General features: G+C 36.9%; 1 protein-coding gene across 6 annotated transcripts in view; it reads right to left on the bottom strand.

The window, feature by feature from the left end:
- The window catches only part of LOC129767221 (solute carrier family 12 member 4), a 588,731-nt gene that overhangs the window by 462,374 nt on the left and 101,903 nt on the right, over positions 1-24,454 (bottom strand). The window contains exon 1 of one of the 6 annotated variants that reach the window (XM_055767888.1): positions 9,890-10,209. The exons of 4 other annotated variants lie outside the window; for them this stretch is intronic. The gene's annotated coding sequence lies outside the window, so the exon portion shown is untranslated. Of the gene's footprint in view, positions 1-9,841; positions 10,210-24,454 lie in introns of those variants that run through there. One more of the 6 variants, XM_055767887.1, reaches the window with a different exon arrangement.

Below are 24,454 nucleotides of genomic sequence, written 5' to 3' on the forward strand. Positions count from 1 at the left end.
TATAGGCTACTTACAAATATAGATTTTAGAGAAATTAAGATTAAGGTACAATTTTCAATTTGCTATCAGAACAATATAATTTTCTAGTGGCAGAAGATCAATTCAGGTATTGTTTATGCATTGGTTCGCTCTATCAGCGACAGCGAACCTACCGTTGATGGAGCGAACCAACCTTCGATAAGTCGATTACAGTGAAGGCGCTGTGGGCCTAGTTGCCGGGGCTGTGATCGTGCCAACAGGTGTGTTTTCAATAGCCTGTTTTGAAAGCAATTTTAGGGCTATTGAAACAAGTTTTTAGATCAGAAAGTAACAAACATATAACGCGTAGACATTTTATCTTTCGCATGAAGTATTTATCATACCATTTCGTTCTGTTGTTTAGGAGCTATTAACGCTCAAAATCTCGTTGTCCGCCATAACGCTTTCGTTTTAGATACTCTGAACATACACCCCAGTATAGAAATGAAAGACGTAGTCCTACGTCAAAAAAATGTTGGAAAACATAAAAAATAGAAGGAAGGAGTATCTTAACACCATAGAAACATTTATTACATCCTAAAACCTCCACATGCCAAATTTGGTTTCATTTGCTTGATTAATTCTCGAGTAATGCAGAAATTTGTGTTTCATTTGTATGGCAGCCCCCCCTTTGAGTGGGGGAAGGACTGTCTAACCATCATAGAAACATTTATTGCACCCTAAAACTTTCACATGCCAACTTTGGTTTCGTTTGATTGATTAATTTCCGAGTAATGCAGAAATTTGTGTTTCATTTGTATGGCAGACCCCCTTAGAGAGGGGGGAGGGGTCTCAAAATATCACGAAAACTTTCCCCGGCCCCAAAAACCCCTACATACCAATTTTCATGTCGATCGGTTCAGTAGTTTCCGAGTCTATAAGAATCAGACAGACAGACAGACATCACTCCATTTTTATATATATAGATATCCCGCAGCTCTCGAAATATTCGGAAAAAAGATCACCAATATAAAAAAAACACGTACACAAACAAATAAACATACATATTTGAATATAAACTAAACCTGTAATGGGTCTCAAAATTCTAAAACAAAATCGAAGTTTAGAAATATATTTTGTTTGTACCGCGCAACAATAATATGAATTAGAGTAGTAGTGAATCTCTAAATCGTCAAAAAAAAAATTCAATATTTCAAGATTTTCTCCACTACCGTCACCCGGGGGCTATTGATCACCGGCGTGAAATTGATGCAACGTATTACTGAAAACAAACATAAATTTTCAGAGGTGTTATGCAATTTAGTTTTAAACTTTTTTAATCTGACATGTTCAATAATCATCTAAAGGATCTTTTTGTGAATAGTTCTCAACGAATCACTTATTGAATTTCATGCATTTCATAAACTATGGTAAAAACATATTTTCAACAGTTCAAAACAATATTTATAGGCACTAACCATACTTATTTATATCTAGGCGATACTTGATGAGTTGAATAAGTAACCAAATACTTGTTGTTACTATTCAAACAAGTGAGAAATAACTATTTTACAAAAAAGCACCACGAATGACCAGAACCGAATCCCATCATGCGACATATCGAACGTCTTAGTTTGTCAAAACTACCTCATTGGTGACCATTTTAAGGGTTTTTGGCCACATTAGGATAACCCGAATTGTCTCCGGATGACCTGCAGATCAGTGTTCAATTCGAGTTATGGAAAGGCATAACCACACCTTTAGGTGGAATAAATCAGGTTTTTGTAACCTCAAACCCTTGAATTATCATTAAAATAACGGTAGGTGAAGAAATAATTTAACTTTCTATACATTTTTGTTCAATGATACTAGAAAATCCTGAAAAACATAGATTGATCAATTTCACCCCGAAGCTACATTTTAAAATTTTCCACTAAAAATATTCCAAATTGACGATTTTTTAAGGATTTTTTGAACCAAACTTACCATAAAGTTTTGAGTTTTGTGGCCTTGGCACCATTACTGATTTTAAAAATAATTGGGTATAAATCTAACAAAAAAAAAATCGGAAATATTCACATTTTTCTGAAATTAGTGATCAATTTGCCCCCGGTTTACGGTACTAAAATTTTTGATGAAATTTTTTTGATAATATTTGTTGCTACACCATTATAAGATGCACTTTCAGTATTTTTGTCAAACTTTCATCCCAAAGCTATCGAGAATAGCGTGCAAAACATTGGAAACTACGTTCTTATAATAGATCCTATGTTGAACCTCATAGGGGTTCAAAAAACAGTCAAATTTTCTTATTTAGTACCATATACAATATTTTCCATAGATTTTGTGATTTAGTTTGGGGGCATACTCAGCCAGGCTCTTCACCAAAAAATATCTACAATCAAAAGGATCGAAAAGGTCGAAATCAAAAGATCGATTCTCGCGATTTTTTGGAATACAAAGAATCGATCGAAAAAATCGGAAATCGGAGAGGAAAAGATTGATCTTCTTGATAACGATCCAAGATCCAAGTGCCCAATCCTAATTCGAGTAAATGTTCTTTCGGGTAGATGTTTCATTCGGATGTTTGTTACATTCGGGTGAATGTGCTTCGGGTAACTGTGTTTGTCGTTTCTGGGGTGAAAATTAATTATTCGAACCAGCAGACCGCACGCTATTCTTAATTCTATCCGGCGGTTTGCTTAGAGGTTCCAAATTACCCCCACTCACTCTACTTGATGATGCTTTCACTTGTTGTTATGGAAGATGAAATTTACGTTCTGGAAGATGTTATTTTTTTTTTTATCTTCGCTTCTTTTTCGTCGGCCTATTTCCGCCACTTTTAGTGCCAATCACCGACATCAGGGAGGCGACTCCACCTGTTCCTACCTATCAGACTCAACAACTCATGAGCCGGGCCAACTTCTTTTACTTCCCCTCCGAATGAAGACGTAACCAGAGATTTTTCGCCTCAGAAAATCCCAACGACGCCAGCTGGGATTGAACCCAGGCCGATCGGATTATGAGGCTGTTACGCTAACCATACAACCACTGGCGCCGTCCGGAAGATGTTGAAGAACTTCAAAGACTGGCGATTTATACTGCAATGGACAGAACTATAACAACTGAATACTTTAGGATAAAAAAAAAACTGATCAAACCCCCCAAAAAATAACGGAATAGAAATTCCGTTTGTTTCAAAGAAAGGTAAAGACGAACGTTTTCGTAGTGCAGATGGAATGAACAGCTGGTGGGTGCCGAACTGATAGGTAATGTAATATGTGAGAAGTAGAAGCTTATCGCTCGCGCGAGGAAGAATTCTTTTTTCACTCTCTCATTTGTCCGTCTAATAACTTGAATGTCAACCAACAGAGAGAAAGCAAATCAGCGGCATGTAAATTGGCCGCTGAAGTCAAAATGCGGAGAACACTGCCACATACGAACGGGCACGTTCCTAGGGGTACTACGCCGTCTCAACGTAGTTTTATTTGCGTAAATTTTAGGCAATGCTTAGTTGAGATTTCTATACAAAATAACGCGCCTCGAATGTATTCTGAGTAGCAAGCTCTAGAATATGTATGTATTAGTGCAGATTGGAAGAACTTTCTTTGACGAAAAATCTCCCGATCATAACGGATATCGAACCCGAACCCACCACATGATAATGTGTGACGCTAACCACTCGACCACTGGAACACTAGATCAACTTTTCAAAAAATAGGCCTTTTTCAAGACTAGAGGCGAATGAATGGAACACGCTTCAAAATGTACCAAAATCTGTATCATTGAAATATTTGTTGAGAAGAAACGTCTGTTTTACTTTATTAGCATAACCCAAGCCTCAATTCACTCATTTGTTAGATAATACTTGTACGTAATCTTGCTAACATAAACTGCACACTATTGATTGTTAACAGTTTCGAGCTTCTCCACGAACGGTTATATTACATTCCTCGTTTCGCTACCGAGCTGCTTAAATACTTCTTGTAATCGTGTAGTAATATTGTTATAATCAGGAAAAAGGTCACTCGATGGTTGCCGAAGAGTGACGCATTATTACAGGGTGTCGACTACCTTGAAAATCCTTGAAAATCAGGGAATATCAGGGAATTTGAACAATGTCAGGGAAAGTCAGGGAATATCAGGGCAGTTCGTCACCAATCTGAAAAAAATGAAATTCCATCAATTATAATTTTGATTATTGAAGTAATTAGAAAGTTAATGATACCAAAAAAGGTTTATTTGATTAGTTTGATTCTCTGTACGTTTTTCAGTTTGCTTTTGCCTGTAGGTGAACTTAGTCCTTCCGAAGGGTAAACAGCGCAAAAGTAGACGGCTTTTACATTCGCGATGTTTTTCTGGCATTTTTGGCATCAGTATCTGCTGTTCAGCTTCAACCAATTCCCTTCCTTTTCTTCTTCGAAAACTATCGATAAATTAATGCTTGACAATCATACTACGAAAGTTGAGCTCCTGTGGTGCCTGGAAACAGTTATGTAGCACAAATCACTCCACACTGCTGAAAAAATACATGGTTGTATTGAGGAGAATGTTTCATGACAACTAGGAAGCTGAGAAGGTCTAACTAGAACGTGATAAAATGAGCTTTATGATGAATTTTGGTTCGATGAAACTTTGTAAGCGATACATTGTCGTTGGTTTCGGCTAGTCTATGAACAAGACTACAAAGAGGCTACAGATGGAGCTGAATGTCAGATTTTGGGATGAAGAAGAGGTTGGGTTTGGTGAATCGTTACATGACGTCAATGTTCTTGGGACATTCTCAAGCATCAGGAATGGACTTGCAGCTTTTGAAGAATGCATGGGAATTATATATTTGAACAAACTTCTTTTTGTGTCGATGGACGGTATAAACGTGAATTGGTCGTATTACGCGAGCTGCGACTGGTTTTTCAAAATGAAGAAAAAAACCTCTTGAATTTGGGTAGCTTCGGTTTGCATATTTTACACGGTTCGTCAAAGGATTGAAAAAACTCGCAACATAAACAAGTTTGCTCACTACGATCCGAAAAATGAACGACTGGACCATTTTTGAAAAGGACAGGTTTACGGAAGTTATCACCCAAAATGGTCTTCTGTCTCTTGTTAGAAACCTCAACGTTGAGAGGGCTTTTCCATTAGCGAATGTTTTTATGAAAATATGTGGGAGGAAACGGTTGTGCTATGCGACAAGTTTATGATGCTATACTTCACTCAGGAAGATAGCATCAATAAAGATGTTGAGCTCTTTATATCGTTATATGAATCAAAGTTAATAAAACGGCTACGGGGAACAGAAGTGGAATCTCTGGAGGTAAAACGGGGAAAATTTTGCAAAACGTACAGAAGAGGGCCGAAAGATTGCGAGATAAAGCATGTCGTTAAAATCGTAACAGTTTCATGAAATTGATCCGAATCAAAATGAAAATGTCTCATTCTGTACTAGTATTTGAGACTCCTTCAAAATAACTTTAAACTGTATTAGTATATCAATTTTAAAAAATCTTTTACGACACTTATCAGTCGTCGTTAAACTCAATTAAAAATCACAAACAATTAATTTATTGGAAAATATCGACAGACGTTCTTAAATTTCATTGTTTAAGTTAACTAAATGTTTTAGGAGCTACAGCTAAAATACATTTAGAGAATTTAATTACTAGTCTACACCTGGAATTTTTCTGAAAAATTACTGGAAAATCAGGGAATATCACCCTGTATTAACTGTCGACACCCTGTATTAAAAATGAGGCATCGGAGGGTCGGAAATGTGAAAAGTATGAGCAATTTCGATTCCTTCAAGGAATCCGATTTTTTTCTATTGAGGTGAAGGTGGAACGAAGCCACAAATGGCAGCCACAGTGACGCTCACTTCTTTCATCTACCTCGCCCCGATATGCAAAAAATTCAATAATTTTGCGAAACAGTGTGTAGAAAATGATCGTTTTCGCACACTTCCCATCAATTAATATCAACCAAACTCTAATCGATTACTCACAAAATATTAAATTTTCACCTGCCGTCGCACTGTATAGTGAAAAACTTCGGAAAACTTGAACTCGAGTGCTGTGGAAGTTAAATTTTCTTCTCCTTCTTCTTCTTTTTGGCTTTAAGAGGGTTTAAACTTTTCAGTTCATTCGCCTCTACACCCAAAGTTGATTTTTAGCACCTGTTCTGGCATCCCGATTTATTACATTAAATGAGCTGAAATATAACATAAAATTTCTACTCCCTAATACATGTATATCATTTGTATAATATATACGCTAGAGCCAATATGAGGGACCGAAACAGGAGACACATTTAAATGAAAGCTTTTCGTATAGTTTGCCAAATACACGTCCCAGACGGAGAAAGATATATTCTCGTTCATGTTCTTCTTTATCGTCTTAGAAAACGTCTTCCAACTTCATTTTATGATGAGGTGTAATATTATCACGCTCCTTTAAAAAAGCGCTGGCCAGCTATATGGATAGCGTAGTCGTGTAAAGTAACTTTGCATTCCAGCCGGCTTTGGTTCGATCCCCATTGACGTCGTATGGACTTTTTTTTGCACAAAACCAAATGAAAAGAGAAAAGAAAACAGAAAGAGATGTCTGCACGCATACATACAAACCATTTTTAAGCTTTCAAAATAGCTCATTATTTGCGCATTTGACTCTCATGCAAAGGAAATGGCATCTTTTCTGCCAAAGATGACATGTTTTCTGCCAACGCTAGTTTGGGTGTACTGTTAAATTTTCATTTTTCAATTTTCCGCAATGGTTTTGTTTGTGTTGGGGAAAGCATCGTTATTTTTTCAACACTGATGCCAGACAACATCATCGAAACAGCTATAAAAAACACCCAATAAAATGTTATTCCTGAGTCAAAGCGTTTCATGTCGTGAACATCAACAAAATAAAATTGCGTTGATATCAATACAATTATTGTTTTTACGTTTGATGGGTCACTAATGTAAGTTTTAGAAACTTTAACATAGGTTAAGAAAATTGTATAGCAGAGCTCGAAACACTGCCACGGCTACCTCTACAGTCCAAAATAGTAAACGGAAAAGTATTGCATTCAATTAAAATGTCTCGACCAACGAAGAGAACGGTTAAAGCTCTCCATCGTGAATATGTGAAAAAATACGATCAACGAAGGAAAATATTGTGGAATTATCAACAACGAGTTACTGTTCGTGACTTCCCGTGGCGTTGCTACAAGGTAAGATCGCAATTCTTTCCTAGCTATTTTTATGCCCTGGAACATTTTTTCAGTCTCAAACGCTAAAGTGTAAGTGGAAATACACTTCCAAAAGAACCCCAATTCGCATGTGAAATGAATTCACTCAAGTTACGCTCGCGTCTCACAGTCACACAGTCTGATAAGTGAATTGATCTATTTACGTACCAAAACCAAAACAAACGGTGTGCTTCGCTCTTCTCTCATAAACACTATTACCCCATGGAAAAAACAATGGCTTCGTTCTAGCTTCACCTTAGGCGGCTCGCACACCGGAGCAATAAACAACTAGCAAACTGCAATACGCAATATGCAACAGGAAACATATTTTGTTGTTCTTCGCATACCAGAGCAATAAAAACCCCCGACATTATGCAAACAATCGGCTTAATGTACGAAACTTGTCAAAATATGGGCGATAAGTTGCTCTTCAACCGACACGCCGTGTTGCTAGCGACATGTGTTGCTCTGTAAAGGCGACAGCGATATCGTATTGCGTCGGTATGCGAGATCAACAAAGATTAAATGGAAAAATCCATTGGCGATAATATTGCTTATTGCATGTTGATAGTTGCTAGTTGCTTATTGCTCCGGTGTGCGAGGCGCCTTAGTCATGCACATTTCTGCAGCAGTAATTTCATCACGAAGCAATTCCACTTTTGGAGCACGGTATTCGCTCTCCAGCTCTTGTAAATCCTCATCGTAGGTTATTAAAAACGTTTCCGCCATTACATTGATGCTTGTTAAATTGGGCAAAACTGTATTTATCTGTCCCTTAGAACAAACATCTGTAATCTCTAACGAAAAAATCGAAAAAAGCTGTACCTTTCCAGATAAATTAGTACATATGGTAACACTAGTCGGAGGCGGTGGCGAAATTGTCTTTCTCAAGAGCGCGAGCTTAGATTAAGTTTTCAAAATAGGTCTTTTACAAAGCATGAGGTGAATGATTCGCAAAAGTTTAAAATCTTTACAGTTCAACTCTCTCTCTCACACACTCTCCCTTCCTCTCTCTCTCTCTCTCTCTCTCTCTCTCTCTCTCTCTCTCTCACACACTCTCCCTTCCTCTCTCTCTCTCTCATTCTTTCTCTCATGAATTTTTAATTTTTTGAATTTTTTTTTATCCAAGATTAATGTTTTTTTGTCTGTCACAACGTTTTTAAAAATGAATGAATCGTAACAAAACCTTTACCTTTTCATTTTTCGAACAGCTCATTTTATTTTTGAGGGAAACTTTCTATGCTGTATGAAAAGTTATCTTCGAAAAATTTATGTTTCAATGGGTCTTAACATTTTCGTTGTGAAATTTTACTCAATAAACAGTAATGTGCTGAACGTCTAGTCTATATTGTGAAATTTTGATAGAGAACATCAACAACCCTAACTCGTACACACAATTTTGTCGCAAACTATCTCGAAAACCATACTTTTCGCAGTTCACCTGTAATCTGTCATATTCTCCTAGAACCTCACAGTTCGACCGCAGAGAAGCGGGCACATATAATCTCATTCCGTCCCAGAAGAAGAAGTTTCTTTCATGTTTGAATAGTAAGAGCATCCTTTTCGAGGGCGAAACGAGCGGCGTTGATCTTACGGATTTCAAGCAAACGACGAACCGTTCTCATGTTGGTCGGTCCCCCTTTGTGGGGACTGGGCACCGATGCTAGCTCATGTATGTACATGCCACCAACTGAATACATCAGGATATTCACCAGCAATGTACGTTTTTCCGAAGCCATTGAGCCATCTTGTGAGACTTGTTTCACTTTAACGGCGCAACAACAACTAGCTAACATTGCGAAGGATATCTCTTCGACAGCGCGCCGATATGAAATGTTTACAGTCTCTCTGTGGGATCATGGGAAGCTGAGGTGAACCGACAACGAGCAGAGATGAGTTCATGGAAGCGCGGAAGAGATGCTTCTAATTAAGTGCGAGAGACACAACGTTTAATTACGTCCGCCCATGTTCATCAAGATTGGGGAAAGGGAGCCTGGCATCAAGGGGTTGAATAAATAGTAGGCATTAATCTACTTGGCGCGTGCATGGTGATGGTCCGAACAGGATATGATGGAGGCTATTATTATTTTCAAACGAGGAGAGAGCTTCAAATCACCATAATATCGTATTATTGCACATAAACTTTTGTTCATTATTTATTTTTCCACTTGAGCGAATAAATTGTTTGCCTCTCGTAGTCTCGATCGTTGTGGCAGCAAATACGTCATTACTCGCCATCATTATCGTCGTCATTGTCCTTTCCACCGTAAATGTCGCCATCACCCTCGCTATCATCACTATCATGCACTTCAAAGTGGCAGAAAGTTTCCTCTGCAAACTTGGATGCACTCAAAGCTCGCTCCCCGATGGATGCTGAATGAAACGAACGATAGAATAGATACTTCGAAGATGATAGTATGGGGAGGGATGGAGGATGGAAAACGGTTCGCAGGAAATGAGAACAATTACATTTTCTTTGCTGATAAAAACAGGTCAGAATCCTTTTAGTAACGGGCGAAGGAACGCACATAAAAGCCAACCAGCGAGCGTTTGGTGAGAGGTTACTCCAGTTGAAATATATAATATAAAAAACCGACAATCAACTGGGAAGTTATTTTTTGTGTTCACTGTCACTTTTATCCATCAATTGTCGCACCTGGATTATAACTGATTTTGAATACCCCACTGCAAATTGAATTCTCACATCAAAAATCAATCAATCACTGGGGATGCATCCGGGTAGTGAGATCACAACTATTGGCGCGTCATATCCTCTGACCCAGCGAAGAACACGCGAATCGTCCCACACGCATCGCGCTCGACAATAGTCGGATTGTGGATAGTACACGAGGGCGCGTGTGTGTCTATATAATATCACCACATGCCTCTTTCCTTTCCATTGTTCGGAGGCTCACGAGTGCAAGAACGCGAATTCGCCAGCACCAGAATGCAGTGCAGCGGAAGGCAACGGCAGCTTAGTAGGGCTCACCGATTCCACAATTCAACCGTACGAACGGAACGCGGCACACGACATACACGACGGCAACAGGACGAAAAGCAGACTGCTGCTGCCTGGTGGGCCATCAGGCTTGCTTGCCTCCTGTTTGTTTCAGTGGGAAAATTGCTGGCTTCCCCATTCCAACCACCTGTTCGTCTCTGGGAACCCTCCTCGCCAGCCAGCCACGGAAGCACACCTTGCGCAGTGGGCTGCCGGGCGGAGTTCTAGCGGATATGCCGTTTGGGATCCAATGCAAAGGTGCTTTTTTCGGCAATGTTTTCTTATTTCAATCTAACTTTTTAGAATAATCAGCTTCTTCTGAAAACCTGTGTATGAGCAGCTTTTGCCACAGCAATCTGCAAATCACGCAGAGTAATTTTGAAGATTGTCATCAATTTCAATACTATTTCCAACGCAAGTTAACTTTAATCTTCTGTATATTACGAATATATTATATAATTATATATCATATCGAGTTATTATACGAGAACTGTGTAATAGAAACCGAGAATGGCTTTGTACTCAATAAGTTGCAAACGGACGAAGCTTAAGTTGCAACATTTCCTCTCTCCACAGTGTCCGTGGAACTAACACTACATTTGCATTTCGAGTGATCGACTTATGCGCAGATGATTTGCACTGATATATCAAAATTATGCTTCACCGCTGCGTGAGTAGTCCGTTAGTGACAGCACAGAAACGTACAGAACCAATTTTTGGAAAAATGAATGAATACTTTTTTTCTGTATCAAACATGTATTCCATTTAACGGAGAAACATGTTATTTGCAATTGGATCATTAATCTTGAGCGAAAATTGTGTCTGAAAATATTTTTTTATTATAATGACGAGTTTTGGAAGTACTAGAAAATTTCTAGTAAAAGCAAAGTTGTAATGGGCCAACTAAAAGATAAGACAATGAAGAGTTCTGCGAATGAACCCGCAAACTTTCGCTTATCAAGGCAATGTGAATGTTCGAAAGAATTCATATAAAAAAAAAATTTTGGGTGGTACGAAGTCCACCAGGTAAGCTAGTAATAAATGAACAACGCTGTTTATCTTTTCTTACTATAGTACAGAGAATGTAAAATACAAGAGGGCGCTTATATTCACTCCTATCCTGTATTTCGAATGATTCGAAATATTTCGAACGACTTGATAAAATTCTATTCAGTATTCCGTTCGAGTTGTTTTTGCATTTCGTTCAATCTGTTCCTCTTCGAACATTAAATGGCATTAAATGGCAGAATAAGAAGCTTAAAAATTTTAATTTCAAGCTTCTTATTCTCCTTATATTCGTGTAGACCTCGAGGCGTTTCCCTAACACGGACTAGAAAATCGGTCTAGTCTAATTAGAAAAACACATTGTGGTCTAGACATTTACAGTAACCAGTCAAAATGCTGAATTCGCCTACAACAAAATGGCTCTCACTTACAGGGTTGCCAACCAAAAATTTTCAAAAATCTGGATAAATCAGAATAGTTCATTTTGGAATGTCCGGAAAGTTCGTGCCGATTTATAGGAGAACAAATGCATCATTTTCATAGCGGACATACATTTAATCGATTTTATATGCACAGTTTTGTTCCACAATCTCTCACCATGTTTCATGTAGCTTTAAAATTCTATCCTACCAGATCATGTTTGCTTTCTTGTCGAAAACTGTTCGAGGTATTTTTATGCTGTCCATAGAATCGAAGTTCTTGCCCTTGAATGAATTTTGAAGAGGCCTGAACCTGTGATGATCTGAGGGTTTAATAACCGGTTAGTTTGAGAACTGGTGATATAGGATCTCCTAACATGACTCCAAAATAATTTATTGTGTATTTATCGAGACATGCATTTTGGCGTTGGCCTGATGGAAAGGCGGCGTCTATCACGTGGACAATTTGCTTCAAAACGGCATTTTCGTTACATTTATAAATAGAGACGCAAATTGAAATACAATCCATTGAAGGCATTTCATTCAAATTGAGTGAACTCACATATAGTGTGGATATACGTAACCAAGCTTCAACAGATGCTCATCAACGATGAATTTAGATATCTGTATTGAATTTGCTAATTCATTTGTCGTATACTGAGGATTACTCTTGATCAACGTCTCGATTTATTCATCATAAATGGCGGCACGAACTTTTCAAACAATTTAAAATATGTTCTTCAATAAATAAAACAATGTTTAATGGCAAAAACATTTTATGTTGAAAAATGCTTACGTTTTCTCACTTCTCTTACTTTTTATACATCGATTTGTTGTATTTAGTTGTTATTTGCTGCAAAAACATAAGGGAACCTTTATCTTCTTTTTCAAGTCTACATCATTCTTAGTGGCTAATATTTTTCCATTTCCATTTCCGTACCCGGTCTATTAATAATGTTTGTTGTATTACTTTTATAAATTTGTTTTATACTTGAGCAAACTTTCACATGTCCTTTTTTAGGCATTTCCACAACTATGCATTATTAGCATTGTGGCTCGTGATACTATGACTACGACAATAAATGTCATACATTTTCTACCGTTTTTGGATAATTCATAATTATATACTTCACAAAGAAAATCTACTAAACATCTATAACTCTGTAATCCTTGAGATAAGATTCTGGAGAGAGAGTGTGTGACAGAGAGAGAGAGTGAAAGAGAGAGAAAGAGAGAGAAAAATAGATCTAGCAAAATTGTTCTCTTTGTTCATTCATTTAGTTGGCGTTGACGATTTCATTTTCGGTCATTGTGAAATGAAAAACATAATGGATTTTTAGATGGAATAAATGCACTACGTGTTTTAAGCATTCAAATGAATATTAATACGGAATAACAAATAATAAACGAAAGAAAGAGCAATCACTATACAATGGAGAACCGGAGAGCTTTTTATGTAGGCTATTTTGACAGTTCTCATTCCCAACCTGTATAACTTCGATAAGAATCTCGGTATACATAATAAGGATCTTTGTTATTCTGATGAAATAAAAAAAACTAAAAAATCAGGGAAAATCGGGATAACTTGTGAAAAATCAGGCAAAATCGAGTGTTTGTCAGGATGTCAGGATACGAGCCAAAAAGTCTGAGAAATCCTGAAAAATCAGGAAGGTTGGCATCTCTGCTCACTGGAATCAGTCGTTAAATATAACCTATAGAGATTCAACTACGACCGAAACCAAAAAAAAATGAAACGAAGTTTGAGCCGTTCATACGATTTGATGAACAAACATATTTTACTGGTTTTTAACTACGTTTTGCTATTGATCGTTGAACTGAACAAAACAAACTGAAACTCCTGAATTAACTCAGATTAATGCGGCGGCTAGAACACTTTATCTTACTCTTTTTAGCAATATATGCCAAGAATAATACATCAATGAAAAATATTATCGAAACCTGTCCGTATCCTAAGTATTAGCTCCATAGTATCATTATGTCCCCTTTACAAGCATTGACAGTCCTCCAATTTTTGAATTGTTTCTTCATTATGCTACCTTTAATTCATTTCAACCATTGCAATTTTGTGTGGCTCTACGTGGATACACTCAGCATCGTCTAATCAATAATAACTATACCAATCAATGATACTGAAACTAAACTTATGCTTCGAATTGGACTTATAAATTTAACACAGATTTCTATACAGATTTTTTGAGAAAAAACTAAGATAAATAGACCAAAAACACAGATTTCATCATGGCAACCCCGCGTACAGCAGAGATCTTCATATTCGGTTCGTATGTAAATCGTCAAAATTCGTTCGCTGCAAAAATAGCTTTTGACGATAAAACTATTCCATAAAAACGCTTCATTGCCTCCATACTTTCGTACTGGGTTCTTCTTAATTATTGATATTTATTGGCCCAAAAACTTGTCTCAAAAGTTTAAAAATTGCTTTTAAAACAGGCTAAAGAAATCACAAATCAGTATATAAGCTGGTGTCCACTCGTAAATCCATTTCAAGAATGCCGTTTGATATTTGCTGAAACGGACACGGTTCGCTCAGGGGCGTTGAACGACAATGAAGTGTCTTTGTCAAGCCAGGTGGAGAAAAAGTATGGATTGAGTTGTCCCCAAGGGCCTTTCTCAGGGCTAGAGACGAATTAACCGCAAACGTTTAAAATCTCTATCACATAACAACAAGAAAAGGAAAAAAGGAAGAAATATATTTAGCGACATGAGAATGGTCTCTCTAGCTCGTCCAGCACCAGTGTTTCGATTTTGATCAAAATCGAATGATACACAATGTGTCATGCAAGTAAACTCTCACGAACATATAACCAAATATGAGAGGATCATTCAGATACTTGTATGAATGTCAGTAATCACTTGTGTAATATTTAGTGATTAAACTGAGAGAGGAACGAAGATTGTTGATTGCATATCCGATCTGTATCAAACATCGCATACCATTTTCGAAGCCTGCATACAAGTTTGAACCGCATATATCGTCCCGCTCTTCTATAGCGAAACCCACTGCACAGCCAAGTGCAAAGCAATAAATGATACAAGAAAAATTACATCATCATTCGATCACCATTTGCTGAGAGCAACAAATGGGGAAAGAGAGCGGTGTTGCTAGTAAAACTATGCGGTCTATATGAATATACACATTTCAAGGGATAGAGGCGTTAAAAATGGAAAATATAATCTCACTACCCTTCCCTTAGCCTCTATCGAGCTAAATAATCATATAGTTTGCACTCTCTGAGACTTAAAAATCAGGATCTGCTACGTTAGCTGAATATGAATCTTTCGCTTTGCGTTGTCCGTACGATCCTGCTGTTTCATGATGCATGGAGAGGTCGGTATGCATATTAGAGGCAAAGAAGAAAATAAGCTTTCTGCACCGAAAGCGTATATGATAGCTTTGCTTGCATGCTGGTGTGCAATGAAGTGCGAGCCGATGCAGAGTTGTCTCGTTCTCTTTTGTGTCGTGATTTGCAGCACATAACAACAATAGAATACCGTTGGGGGAAATGTTTCCTGAAAGATCATATTTGAACGAACGAAAGCGATTTTTTCAATGAGTGGATCATTTGGCAAACACTGTCCAGCACTATGCTTTTGTCTCCCAATCTCATTTCTTCGCTGCCGTCGGACTGAAAGGAGCCGCATTTGTTGGCAAAAGCAGCAATTTTATTATCAAATGCGAATGCGAATGCCGCTATCGACCAAAGATTCCAATTGTCAGGGGTTGGAGAGGGGGTATTATTCGGGCTGTATATTTGCAATGAGGAATCGATTCCTCCTTTGAGCGCTGATGATTCTTTTCCGGCTAATCGAAGTGGTATGATAATAATTTTATTCTAAATACTAAATGAATACTAACCCGGCAAACTTCGTCCCGCTCAAAATTAGTTTTTTGTTATCAATTCTTTCAAACATTCACGATTTGTTACTAAAAGCAAGTTCATGAGTCCAATGGCAGAACTGTTAATTCATTGATCTTCTAATCGACCCCGTTTAATTTACCTTTTACAATAAAATTCCTCGTACTTCTACCAAAACTCATCATTATAATATCAGATTATTTTCAGACACAATTCTCGTTCAAGTTTTTTCAACCACTTGCAAATAACATGTTTCTCTGTTACATGGAATAAATGTTTGATACAGGAAATATGATAGAATAAAGACAGTCCTAAATCGGACAATTCCTTCCTCGAGTTCTGCTCTTATCAACACATCCGGTGATTCTTTTTTTGGTATAGATAGAAGAAGATATAGGAGTGCGTTTCATCACATTAGAATCCATTTCCAGTTTCGAACAAAGATCAATTTCGCTAGCGCAAACATCATATGGACTAACAGCACTTAACATTATGTAATTGTTGAACATATGGGATTTGTGTCTATTTACCATGAAAACGTTTCGTGTCCCTCAAAACATTCGCATGACAAATTTGGCTCCATTTGCTTGATTAGTTTTCGAATTATGCAGAAATTTGTCTTTCATTTGTATGGCAGTTCCTCCTTAGAAAGGGGGGGGTGGAGTGTCTCACCACCGTAAAAACATTTATTGCACACTAAAATCTCCACATGCCAAATTTGGTTTCATATTTTTGGTTAATTCTCTTGTAATGCAGAAATTTGTGTTTCATTCGTATGGCAGCCTTACCTTAGATAGGGGGAGGAGTATCTAACTACCAGAAAACATTTATTGCCCCCTAAAACCTCTACATACCAATTTTCATGTTGATCGGTTCAGTAGTTTCCGATATATATATATATATATATATATATATATATATATATATATATATATATATATATATATATATATATATATATATATATATATATATATATATATATATATATATATATATATATATATATATATATATATATATATATATATATATATATATATATATATATATATATATATATATATATATATATATATATATATATATATTAAACGGGGTCGATTAGAAGATCAATGAATTAACAGTTCTGCCATTGGACTCATGAACTTGCTTTTAGTAACAAATCGTGAATGTTTGAAAGAATTGATAACAAAAAACTAATTTTGAGCGGGACGAAGTTTGCCGGGTTAGTATTCATTTAGTATTTAGAATAAAATTATTATCATACCACTTCGATTAGCCGGAAAAGAATCATCAGCGCTCAAAGGAGGAATCGATTCCTCATTGCAAATATACAGCCCGAATAATACCCCCTCTCCAACCCCTGACAATTGGAATCTTTGGTCGATAGCGGCATTCGCATTCGCATTTGATAATAAAATTGCTGCTTTTGCCAACAAATGCGGCTCCTTTCAGTCCGACGGCAGCGAAGAAATGAGATTGGGAGACAAAAGCATAGTGCTGGACAGTGTTTGCCAAATGATCCACTCATTGAAAACAGGAAGTGGGTTATATCTATGGTATAACCGCAAGGGTGACGTAGGACTATCGTTGATTTAGAGATCATTTGTATAAAGTTGAATCTGAATTCATTCTGAATGAATGAATATTTGGAGAACTTCGAAAACGAGAGCGTTACGTTGGAGGCACAAGGTTTTATGCATCCAATATTGGATACGGAAATATCCTACTGATGGGGAAGAATAATCTTCAGAAGCTATCCTGTTGATTGCGATTGATTGAAAAACCACAAAACCAAATGTATTTGGTCACAGTGTTACATGGATAGAAAACATTCAATTAAACTCTTTCACATGAATATATTTTGAAAATTCCCAAAGGAACTGGCAGATTATTTTCAGTAACGATTAGATATTTCCACATTTTCCTCGATACTTGGAATGCCAACTCGATAACCACCTGTTAATAGCACTTGATTGAAACATATTTGGTCACAGTGTTACATGGATAGAAAACATTCAATTAAATTCTTTCACATGAATATATTTTGAAAATTCCCAAAGGAACTGGCAGATTATTTTCAGTAACGATTAGATATTTCCACATTTTCCTCGATACTGGAAGCCCACCAGTGGTTAATGCCAACTCGATAACCACCTGTTAATAGCACTTGATTGACACATATTTGGTCACAGTGTTACATGGATAGAAAACATTCAATTAAACTCTTTCATATGAATATATTTTGAAAATTCCCAGAGGAACTGGCAGATTATTTTCAGTAACGATTAGTTATTTCCACATTTTCCTCGATACTGGAAGCCCACCAGTGGTTAATACCAACTCGATAACCACCTGTTAATAGCACTTGATTGAAACATATTTGGTCACAGTATTACATGGATAGAAAACATTCAATTAAACTCTTTCACATGAATATATTTTGAAAATTCCCAAAGGAACTGGCAGATTATTTTCCAGCAATGATTAGATCTTTCCGGAACTTTCTCGATGCTGAATGGCATCCTAACGGAAAGAGTTCTGCGCGTGTATGTGTCGATCCTTCACCAGCACGTTAGGCAACGATATTGTCTTGTCGATGTCCTCACGAAAAATGAATGTGTCTCACCACCAGAATATCGCTTAAGTATGCTTTTTGTGTGTGATTGAATCGAGAGAAGGTGTGGTTTACAATGGCAATTTGGAAGGCAAACTAGAGGGGAATGAACTCTCTGAGCTCGGAACTTTCGGCGACTGAGCAATAATCGATTGCGGGCGCATACAATATTGGATACGGAAATATCCTACTGATGGGGAAGAATAATCTTCTGAAGCTATCCTGTTAATTGCGATTGATTGAAAAACCACAAAACCAAATGTATTTGGTCACAGTGTTACATGGATAGAAAACATTCAATTAAACTCTTTCACATGAATATATTTTGAAAATTCCCAAAGGAACTGGCAGATTATTTTCAGTAACGATTAGATATTTCCACATTTTCCTCGATACTGGAAGCCCACCAGTGGTTAATGCCAACTCGATAACCACCTGTTAATAGCACTTGATTGAAACATATTTGGTCACAGTGTTACATGGATAGAAAACATTCAATTAAACTCTTTCACATGAATATATTTTGAAAATTCCCAAAGGAACTGGCAGATTATTTTCCAGCAATGATTAGATCTTTCCGGAACTTTCTCGATGCTGAATGGCATCCTAACGGAAAGAGTTCTGCGCGTGTATGTGTCGATCCCTCGCCGTCCAGCTCGTCCAGCAACGATGTTGTCCAGTCGGTGTCCACACAAAGAATGATCGTTACTGCAGCGGAGCGGGGATTTTTAAGCTGACTGGCTGGCTCGAGAATTACGCATGTGTGATACTGCGACTAATGTTTCGTTCATTTTTTTTCTTTTTCCTTTCCAATCGTGCTTCATTCTATTTCGCTGCTGCTCTGGTTGCCCGTTTTGGTCGGTACGATTTGAGGAGCACAAAATGGACCAATCAAAAATGGGCACATAGGGCATTTGGACAATGCTTGATATTTAACAATTATTCAATTATTTATCTCAAGAAAAATGAAATGTTATTCGTTATGATAGATGCGTAGATATATTTCCTATCGATTGATGCAAAAACCTTCGCGATCTATTGAGAAATGCTCGAGTTATAAGCGTTCCAAATCTTGCATTTTTTCCTACTTGTTCAGTGCCTAGATTTCCATTTCACCCCCTATATCTTCCGGTTAGACGTAGTCCTACGTCAAAATCGCTTTCGTTCGTTCAAATATGATCTTTCAGGAAACATTTCCCCCAACGGTATTCTATTGTTGTTATGTGCTGCAAATCACGACACAAAAGAGAACGAGACAACTCTGCATCGGCTCGCACTTCATTGCACACCAGCATGCAAGCAAAGCTATCATATACGCTTTCGGTGCAGAAAGCTTATTTTCTTCTTTGCCTCTAATATGCATACCGACCTCTCCATGCATCATGAAACAGCAGGATCGTACGGACAACGCAAAGCGAAAGATTCATATTCAGCTAACGTAGCAGATCCTGATTTTTAAGTCTCAGAGAGTGCAAACTATATGATTATTTAGCTCGATAGAGGCTAAGGGAAGGGTAGTGAGATTATATTTTCCATTTTTAACGCCTCTATCCCTTGAAATGTGTATATTCATATAGACCGCATAGTTTTACTAGCAACACCGCTCTCTTTCCCCATTTGTTGCTCTCAGCAAATGGTGATCGAATGATGATGTAATTTTTCTTGTATCATTTATTGCTTTGCACTTGGCTGTGCAGTGGGTTTCGCTATAGAAGAGCGGGACGATATATGCGGTTCAAACTTGTATGCAGGCTTCGAAAATGGTATGCGATGTTTGATACAGATCGGATATGCAATCAACAATCTTCGTTCCTCTCTCAGTTTAATCACTAAATATTACACAAGTGATTACTGACATTCATACAAGTATCTGAATGATCCTCTCATATTTGGTTATATGTTCGTGAGAGTTTACTTGCATGACACATTGTGTATCATTCGATTTTGATCAAAATCGAAACACTGGTGCTGGACGAGCTAGAGAGACCATTCTCATGTCGCTAAATATATTTCTTCCTTTTTTCCTTTTCTTGTTGTTATGTGATAGAGATTTTAAACGTTTGCGGTTAATTCGTCTCTAGCCCTGAGAAAGGCCCTTGGGGACAACTCAATCCATACTTTTTCTCCACCTGGCTTGACAAAGACACTTCATTGTCGTTCAACGCCCCTGAGCCAACCGTGTCCGTTTCAGCAAATATCAAACGGCATTCTTGAAATGGATTTACGAGTGGACACCAGCTTATATACTGATTTGTGATTTCTTTAGCCTGTTTTAAAAGCAATTTTTAAACTTTTGAGACAAGTTTTTGGGCCAATAAATATCAATAATTAAGAAGAACCCAGTACGAAAGTATGGAGGCAATGAAGCGTTTTTATGGAATAGTTTTATCGTCAAAAGCTATTTTTGCAGCGAACGAATTTTGACGATTTACATACGAACCGAATATGAAGATCTCTGCTGTACGCGGGGTTGCCATGATGAAATCTGTGTTTTTGGTCTGAAAAAATCTATTTATCTTAGTTTTTCTCAAAAAATCTGTATAGAAATCTGTGTTAAATTTATAAGTCCAATTCGAAGCATAAGTTTAGTTTCAGTATCATTGATTGGTATAGTTATTATTGATTAGACGATGCTGAGTGTATCCACGTAGAGCCACACAAAATTGCAATGCTTGTAATGAATTAAAGGTAGCATAATGAAGAAACAATTCAAAAATTGGAGGACTGTCAATGCTTGTAAAGGGGACATAATGATACTATGGAGCTAATACTTAGGATACGGACAGGTTTCGATAATATTTTTCATTGATGTATTATTCTTGGCATATATTGCTAAAAAAGAGTAAGATAAAGTGTTCTAGCCGCCGCATTAATCTGAGTTAATTCAGGAGTTTCAGTTTGTTTTGTTCAGTTCAACGATCAATAGCAAAACGTAGTTAAAAACCAGTAAAATATGTTTGTTCATCAAATCGTATGAACGGCTCAAACTTCGTTTCATTTTTTTTTTTTTGGTTTCGGTCGTAGTTGAATCTCTATAGGTTATATTTAACGACTGATTCCAGTGAGCAGAGATGCCAACCTTCCTGATTTTTCAGGATTTCTCAGACTTTTTGGCTCGTATCCTGACATCCTGACAAACACTCGATTTTGCCTGATTTTTCACAAGTTATCCCGATTTTCCCTGATTTTTTAGTTTTTTTATTTCATCAGAATAACAAAGATCCTTATTATGTATACTGAGATTCTTATCGAAGTTATACAGGTTGGGAATGAGAACTGTCAAAATAGCCTACATAAAAAGCTCTCCGGTTCTCCATTGTATAGTGATTGCTCTTTCTTTCGTTTATTATTTGTTATTCCGTATTAATATTCATTTGAATGCTTAAAACACGTAGTGCATTTATTCCATCTAAAAATCCATTATGTTTTTCATTTCACAATGACCGAAAATGAAATCGTCAACGCCAACTAAATGAATGAACAAAGAGAACAATTTTGCTAGATCTATTTTTCTCTCTCTTTCTCTCTCTTTCACTCTCTCTCTCTCTGTCACACACTCTCTCTCCAGAATCTTATCTCAAGGATTACAGAGTTATAGATGTTTAGTAGATTTTTTTTGTGAAGTATATAATTATGAATTATCCAAAAACGGTAGAAAATGTATGACATTTATTGTCGTAGTCATAGTATCACGAGCCACAATGCTAATAATGCATAGTTGTGGAAATGCCTAAAAAAGGACATGTGAAAGTTTGCTCAAGTATAAAACAAATTTATAAAAGTAATACAACAAACATTATTAATAGACTGGGTACGGAAATGGAAATGGAAAGAATATTAGCCACTAAGAATGATGTAGACTTGAAAAAAGAAGATAAAGGTTCCCTTATGTTTTTGCAGCAAATAACAACTAAATACAACAAATCGATGTATAAAAAGTAAGAGAAGTGAGAAAACGTAAGCATTTTTCAACATAAAATGTTTTTGCCATTAAACATTGTTTTATTTATTGAAGAACATATTTTAAATTGTTTGAAAAGTTCGTGCCGCCATTGATGATGAATAAATCGAGACGTTGATCAAGAGTAATCCTCAGTATACGACAAATGAATTAGCAAATTCAATACAGATATCTAAATTCATCGTTGATGAGCATCTGTTGAATCTTGGTTACGTATATCGACACTATATGTGAGTTCACTCAATTTGAATGAAATGCCTTCAATGGATTGTATTTCAATTTGCGGCTCTCTTTATAAATGTAACGAAAATGCCGTTTTGAAGCAAATTGTCCACTTGATAGACGCCGCCTTTCCATCAGGCCAACGCCAAAATGCATGTCTCGATAAATACACAATAAATTATTTTGAAGTCATGTTAGGAGATCCTATGAAATGGACAGTCATATCCATAATCACATCCAATGCATGGTGGAAGGTGAAAGGAAGAAGGGATTGAACTCTTTTTTATATTGCTTTCTCTTTTTGTTCTACAAACACTGGGAGACAGTGAAATTATTCCTCTCGCGAGCGATAAACCTTTACGCTTCGTATATTATGAACCTGTCCATATCCCCCCTCCCCCCCTCACTACATGTCCATTATACCTGCACCAATAAAAATGTTGTACATTTCGGCTTGTTTTAATTTCAGTAAAATACATGGAAAAACGCATTTTAATAATTCATTTGGCCGGTTATTTCGAAAACCAGTATATTGAACTGTAAGAAACTGCTTTTAAATTTATTAAAACATGAGTTTCCAAAGATACAATTGAAGTTTTCCTTAACATGTCCGTCTTACCCCCATCTCCCCTAATATAACATGTACATGAAATAGTTTCTGTTGCTGAACAAAAATATTGGTTTTATGCAAAATGAATATTTTCAATTCATTATAGCATTTTACTCATATAATTCATGTGCGGAAAAATAGGAAATTGTCGGTTTGAAAAATCTGTGCTACAAATTTAAAAACCATATAAACAGAATAATCTCCAAGCCTGGCTTCCCTGGTTCGTTCAACTGATTCGGCAAAGAAATTTTACGGTGTCGACATCTGTGGCGTCATTGGTGCTTATATTACAAATTACATTCTCTATCACATTGACAGGCCTGAAAGCAGTTTTAAATCGTTAAAATTTGAATTAATATTTTTATTTGGTACTAGCTGACCCAGCATACTTCGTCCCGTCCACAATTTATTTTTTGTTATCAATTCCTTCAAATATTTACGTTTTTTTACTAAGTTCATGAGTGCAATCGCAGAACTGTTGATTGATCTTCCAATCGACCCCGTTGAATTTACCTTTTACTAAAAATCTTCCTAGTACTTCTAACAAAACTCATCATTATAATATCAGTTTATTTTCAGACACAATTCTCGTTCAAGATTTTTAAACCACTTGCAAGTAACATGATTCTCCGTTACATGGAATAAATGTTTGACACAGAAAATATGATAGAATAAAAACAGACCCCTCCCCTCTCCACCCCTTAGAGAGAGGGGAGGAGTGTCTATTCACCATAGAAATGTTTCGTGCCCCCTTAAATTCTCGAGTAATGCAGAAATTTTTGTCCATTTGTATGGTAGCCGCACACCCCCCCCCCCCCCTTTGAGAGGGGGGTGGAATGTCCCAACCACCATAGACACATTTATTGCACCCTGAAACCTCAATATGCCTAATTTGGTTACATTTGCTTGATTAATTCTCGAATAATGTAGAAATTTGTGTTTCATTTGTATGGCAGCCCCCCCTTAGAGAGGGGGGTGGAGTGTCTAACCACCATAGAAACATTTATTGCACCCTAAAACTTCCATATGCCTAATTTGGTTTCATTTGCTTGATTAATTCTCGAGTAATGCAGAATTTTGTGTTTCATTTATATGGAAGCCCCCTCTAAGAGAGGGGGAGGAGTATCTAACCACTGTAAAAACATTTGATGCACCCTAAAACCTCCACATGCCAAACTTGGTTTTATTTGCTTGATTAATTCTCGAGTAATGCAGAAATTTGTGTTTAATTTGTATGGCAGCCCCTCTTAGAGATGGAGATGGAGTGTCTAACCACCATAAAAACATTTATTGCCGAAAGAAGCCAAAGTCCCGGAATACACTGAGAAACGACGCTTAAATTCCAAGTTCAGCTGGTTGATAAACATTATTAAGAAAATTGATTTGTTTTGGATGACGAAAATTACTTCCCTCTTTCAAAGACGCACATTTCCGGTAACGATCGATACTAGTCCATGGACAGTTCTACTGCATCTCCGAACATAAAATATAAGCTTAAACATAGATTTGAACAGAAAGTGCCATTTCTGAGAGAGGTA

This window comes from Toxorhynchites rutilus, chromosome 2 (assembly GCF_029784135.1).
Source record: "Toxorhynchites rutilus septentrionalis strain SRP chromosome 2, ASM2978413v1, whole genome shotgun sequence".
Lineage (NCBI taxonomy): Eukaryota > Metazoa > Arthropoda > Insecta > Diptera > Culicidae > Toxorhynchites > Toxorhynchites rutilus.